We start from the raw sequence: 6,697 nt of genomic DNA, 5'->3' as shown, positions 1-6,697 counted from the left end.
AACACTACGCAGTTAAAAGTATTGCACAGGGCTCATCTGGCGAAATTTAAAATAGGGGCATCTTCAGTGTGCCCCAAACGTAAAATAAGTGTAGGTATTCTTACCCATTGCTTCCAGACATGCACACGTTCCATGTTTATTGGACCGCTGTGGCGGTCGAGGTAGGGAGAGTATTGAGGACTGAAGTCAAAATAGACCCGATATCTCTCCTCTTAAGTCTACCAAATTTACCATCTTTAGATGGGTATGGGAAGAAACTATTTAATATTCTTGCACAGTGTGCACGGAAGAATATTCTGATGAATTGGGTGTCTGAGAACCCACCCAGCTTGCTGGGATGGCAGAAATTAATTATGGGGCACATTCCCTTGGACATTTTTACAAACATGGTGCACCACACAACTGACCATTTTTATAAGACATAGCAGCCCTACTTGAGTTATTTGGATATAGATTTATCAGTTATCCTAACTAGGGCACTTGTCTAACCAGGTTGATAAGATTTGTCAAGCCCTGGGCCCTGGAGAGAGTCTCCTGAGTTAATACGGGTATATGTACAATGGTCCTGGTCCTTTGTTTGGGAGCTTTGCACTGAGCATAGCTGTTCTTTATTTTGTGCTTTTTATTTGTTTTTTTTCCTTTTTTTTAAGTGTTGCTTTGCACGGTGTTAGGGTTTGTTTTTATTATAGGGTAGGTTAGTAGTTGGTAGACAGTAGTTGTTTTTTTTTGTTTTTATTATACTGATATTTGTTATTGATTATATTTTTCAATAATTTTATGTGTTTGTAAAGTTACAAAAAATGAAAATAAATATATTTACAAAAAAAAAGGGAACGAACTATTTCATCTACTTTTCATTTATTTTCATTGAGTAGACAACGTCCAGGACTTGGTTCCTAATATGATGCAGAGGAAAGAGATTTCTTTGGGATTAACTGGTAAACTGTATAACATGACATACCAAGTCAGTAACTATAAAATAAAGACAGGTCCGCAGCATATAAATGGTCAGGCTGTGGACACTGGAAGGCTCAATGTGACAGAGTTAAACATAGCTGCAGGAAATATCACAGGCTGCAGAAACAGGAGCTCAATCTTCCAGAATGGGAGTAACTGTGGGCCATCCATGGGGCTGATGGCAAGGGGAATAACATATTTATAGAGGTGGTCACACCATAGTTTAGGGTTGTATGGGCAAATAAGAAATGTGTGACTGCCAGGGACTCCCAGAATCCCCTGAGATGAGTGAGATTACACACCAGTTTCCTGCTTTGGAAACTTGTGATGGAGAGGATTCATCAGAGGATTGCTGACAGAGCCAAGTCAGTGACAGTGTGAACAGCTCAGCTGGACAGAAAGGTAGGAAGGAGAGTGGGCATACAGTACTGACAGTGGGTTCTTTAGTTAAAGGAACAGGGTGAAATTTCTACAGCTATAATCATATCTTCAGCATGCTCTAATAACCTCCCTGCTGCCAGGGTTAAGGATATCACAGAACAGTGGCAGGAAATTCTGCTGGAGCAGGATCAAATGGCAGAGGTAGCCCTCCATGTTGGTGACAAAGACCTCAGTAGGAAGGTGGGGGTATGGTCTATGTTGGTTACAAAGTCCTCAGCAGGATGGCGGAGATGTGGTCCATAAAACAGATTTGATGTGGCTCAGAACAGGATTGGAAAGGAGCATCTGACATCTTGCAAAATGTCCAGAATACAGAGGAGGAAGTGCTGGTCTTGAAATGGTTAAAAGTGGATAAATCCCCAGGATCTGATCAGGTGTACCCAAGAACTCTGTCGGAAGCTAGAGAAGTGATTGCTGAGCCTCTTGCTGAGATATTTGTATCATCGATAGTCACAGTGAGGTGCCGGAAGACTGGAGGTTGGCTAACATGGTGCCACTGTTTAAAAAGGGTGGGTAAAGCCAGAGAACTATAGACCGGTGAGCCTGACCTCGGTGGTGGGCAAGTTGTTGGAGGGAATCCTGAGGGACAGAATGTACAAGTATTTGGAAAGGCAAGGGCTGATTCAGAATCGGCTTTGTGTGTGGGAAATCATGTCTCACAAACTTGATTGAGTTTTTTGAAGCAGTAACAAAGAAGATTGATGAGGGCAAAGCAGTAGATGTTATCTATGTGGACTTCAGTAAGGCGTTCGACAATGTTCCACATGGGAGACTGGTTAGCAAGGTTAGATCTCATGGAATACAGGGAGAACTAGCTATTTGGATACAGAACTGACTCAAAGGTAGAAGACAGAGGGTGGTGATGGAGGGTTGATTTTCAGACAGGAGGCCTGTGACCAGTGGAGTGCCACAAGGATCAGTGCTGGGCCTTTTGTCATTTACATAAATGATTTGGATGCGAGCATAAGGGTAACAGTTTGCAGATGACACCAAAATTGGAGGTATAGTGGACAGCGAAGAGGGTTACCTCAGATTACAACAGACTCTGGACCAGATAGGCCAATGGGCTGAGAAGTGGCAGATGGAGTTTAATTCAAATAAATGCGAGGTGCTGCATTTTGGGAAAGCAAATCTTAGCACGACTTATACATTTAATGGTAAGGTCCTAGGGAGTGTTGCTGAACAAAGAGACCTTGGAGTGCAGGTTCCTAGCTCCCTGAAAGTGGAGTCACAGGTACTTAGGATAGTGAAGAAGGTGTTTGGTATGCTTTCCTTTATTGGCCAGAGTGCAGGAGTTGGGAGGACATGTTGCGGCTGTACAGGACATTGGTTAGGCCACTGTTGGAATATTGCGTGCAATTCTGGTCTCCTTCCTATCGGAAAGATGTTGTGAAAGTTGAAAGGGTTCAGAAAAGATTTACAAGGATGTTGCTAGGGTTGGAAGATCTGAGCAACAGGGAGAGGCCGAACAGGCTGGGGCTGTTTTCCCTGGAGCGAAGGAGGCTGAGGGGTGACCTTATAGAGGTTTACAAAATTATGAGGGGCATGGATAGGATAAATAGGCAAAGTCTTTTCCATGGGGTCGGGGAGTCCAGAACTAGAGGACATAGGTTTAGGGTGAGAGGGTAAAGATATAAAAGAGACCTAAGGGGCAACTTTTTAATGCAGAGTGTGGTACGTGTATGGAATGAGCTGCCTGAGGATGTGGTGGAGGCTGGTACAATTGCAACATTTAAGAGGCATTTGGATGGGTATATGAATAGGAAGGGTTTGGAGGGATATGGGCCGGGTGCTGGCAGGTGGGACTAGATTGAGTTGGGATATCTGGTCGGCATGAACAGGTTGGGCTGAAGGGTCTGTTTCCATGCTGTGCATCTCTATGACTCTATGATCTCAGAATCCCTGTCTCAGTGCCACGTGCCGGTGAGGATTATCTAGTGTTTGAATGTTTGGCTTTAAACCTGGTTCAGGAGAGCAGGCAGCGTGTTTCAGAGGCATTGGGACCAGATCTGGAGTAGGCTGAAGCTCAACAAGTTGCATCTTGGTAGCACTAAAATGAACATCCTCACAAATAGAGTTACGAGGGCTGTTGGGGGAGGTGACAAACAAGATTGGAAATGGCCTGGGAATGTCAGAGGGATCTTGGCTTTGAGGGAAGACTGCATTCATATTCTCTCCATCCCTGATCAGTTTCTGGGTCATCCTTTGCTGGGTCTTAAATTGCTTTCAATCATCAAACTGACCATTCTTTCTGGTGTTCTTATCTGTCATTTCATTTCAAACACAATTTGTAACTTTATTTCAACCATCACGCTAGTTGATAACCTTTACAACAAAGTAGAATATCGGACACTTTATTAGACAGTTTACAAAACTAGATTTACACTCCTCCAAGAAAGTAAAGGATCAGTTCCTCATTCGGTTTTGCTTTTGTTGTTCAGCTTTCTCCTAACTGTTGCTCTTTGTGAACAATACTTTGGCTTTGCTCCTACAGTCTCTTTCATTTTGCTTCTCAGATGGAGTCAGTCCTTGCCCATTAGAAAAGGAGTGTTATCATGTTGCTGCTCCCTCCTTCTCCTTCCAGTCCATTCCTCACATGGACTCCTTGTTCCATTATCTGCTGCAGCTAATGTTGGCTCTCAGTTACTTGGATTTATTCACCAATTGAATTGTTTTTATAACTGGATATTTCACTGCATACTTTAACTGATCTCTGAAATTTTTCTGTGTCACCATATAAATAAATGCATTTGTGCAGCAACTGAGGTTCCGCAGCATAGAGTTTAAAGAGTTTAAAAGCAGCAAAATCGAAGAAGTAAATGGCATCAAAGATATATAAAATATACCCCAACCAGAGAAGTATGAAGCTGGCACAAATGGCAAAGAGTAATTTTGCAGAATTCCGTCTGCTTTCTGTCTCTGGGTCAGAACCCCTCAGTCCCTTACGCACCGTAATGGTCTCGAAGATGTGGCTGACAGTCAGAATGTTGAGAAAGATAATAAAAGTGAATGTGAACATTGGTGTTAAAAATTGTTCAAAGTATTGAAAACTTCTCCACTGACAGTTAGAATAATAACCATACCTGATATGACAGTACCATGGAACATTGCTGATGATCTTTCCCAGTTTAAATGGAAAGTAGTTGGGAATATTCTTTAAAGAAAAGAAAGTGCAGATTATTGCAGCAGTTGATTTTACCTGTTTCATATGTTACTCAGACTTCCATTAAGACCACAGCATCCACACAGAGACCTGGTATCAATAAAACAAAGAATAGGAGTTACCTATCACGGACATTGATCACAATATTCCTGTATTCGATTTTGGAGTCTCCACAGTTCAGATTGCTTCCAGAATTATATCTCCACACCATTTAAATGACAGTACAGACATTGAATCACTCCACAGTGTACAGGAACAGATGAACAAATGATCGGGCACTGAGTCTTTCCCTCATGTACAGGATTGAACATCCTGGCATTCTGAACTATGAAAGTATTCAGCAGTGGATCCAATCACCATGTCACCGGTCGGATACCCATCGCAATCAGAAGAACTCCAACATTTGGTACAACTCCGCCACCTGTCCAAGACTGTGCATTACAGCCCCCAGCCAAACAGTCCCCAGTTGAATTGATGCAGCACTAGTCATTGCAACATTTTGGTTTTGACATCAGACAATGTACCTGGGATTAAGTAAAGCTTCCTGCCTGATATTCAGGCTCATGCTCCCAAAACGGCTTTCCTAGGCTGTCTCCTTGTAAACCGAGATCTCCCTGCCAGAGTTGGAGCACATCCTAGGGCTCCGAATCCCCATAGTTTATCCAGCACTCTCCATGGAGATCACCAGAATTATATCACAACTCAGAGACATCAGAGACGAATAAATACATATGTAAATTGGTAGTCAAAAGACAAAACGACAATCGCAAATGAATACACATGAGAGGACCTTTACATAGATCGTTATTGATCAGGGAACATCAAAGGATAACAGCAACAAAGGGCAAGGTGGGAAACATCCCGTTCAACAAAGTTGTTTGATCCTCTGTGGGAGAGCTGCTACCACAACACGTCTCACCATTTGTCCTATTAACTCTGCACCACAGTACATTTTAAAATCACACAACTCACTCATCTTTTTGACCAGCAAATAATTCAATAGTTCACGTCATAATTAGAACCCTGTGCTCAACACCCCTCCCAGTGATCTGTCCTCACAAATACCACGGCCCCAGACATCGACTGACTGACAAAAACACACAGGATAGTCAACGCCACTTGTGCTGACCTTCACGTATCACTCCATAATGACCTGCTTAACCCACCCATTGCCCACATTGTATCTGGGCTCCCATTGGAGTGAGCTGCCTGAGCAAGACCGTCCAACTCATTAAGGAATGGGAAACACCAGGTATCACGAAGAGGTGGGTTGTTACAAAACCCATCTGACCAATAGCAGGCTTTGAACTCCCACAAAGAGAGAGTTGTCTTGCTAAACACTTTCTAGACCAGCCAAGGCCAATGCTCAATTGAACCCCATCAATGTGGCCTCACAGCAAACCTATCTTGTACATTGTAGAGAAAGAAACAATGCTGCATATTGCTGGGGAGCCTTATAATTGACAAATGATTCACTTTAATCTCAGTAAATGAGGACACTATCTTCTGCCCATCAGTATTTGCCTTGCTACATGGACACAAAATCATTATCTGTCATAGATTGAAAATAAGGATGATTCAGTGCAGCGACTGACCAGGAATACCAACAATGGCAAGGATAGCGTCGTACACCTTTTCAACATTTTCCCTCAGAAGATGCATTTTGACAAATAACATGTCCATTCCTGCTACTGAAAACCTGTCTGAATTGGAGAATTCTGATGGAATTGGATATGAGACACTTTGAGAGATTTTATTTATATTGTGTGGTCCCTCCCCTGGGAAATTGTGATCACACCATCAATTTTCTCAAATCATTTTGAATAAACAGATGATGACAACAGGTTTAATGATGCGACAGCATTGAAATTAAAACCATGCTTGAATACCTCAAAGACTGAATTAATCTGATCCTGTTAGGTTCCAAATGTGAATTGCAACTTGTCTTCAAATAACAAAACTTGCATTATTTCACTCACTATCAGTCCCATAAAGATCTAAATATCTTTTGACATTTTTTGAGTAATGACCTTTATTTTATCGACTGACTATTCAGTCAGTCGTTCAATATGTCATGTTGCAGGGCTTCTTGATAGTTGTTCTACTGCGCACTGTAATGTCGCTGCTTTCCTTGTT

The sequence above is a fragment of the Chiloscyllium punctatum genome, chromosome 37 (assembly GCF_047496795.1).
Source record: "Chiloscyllium punctatum isolate Juve2018m chromosome 37, sChiPun1.3, whole genome shotgun sequence".
Taxonomy (NCBI): domain Eukaryota; kingdom Metazoa; phylum Chordata; class Chondrichthyes; order Orectolobiformes; family Hemiscylliidae; genus Chiloscyllium; species Chiloscyllium punctatum.
Note: the sequence above shows the minus strand (reverse complement) of the source record.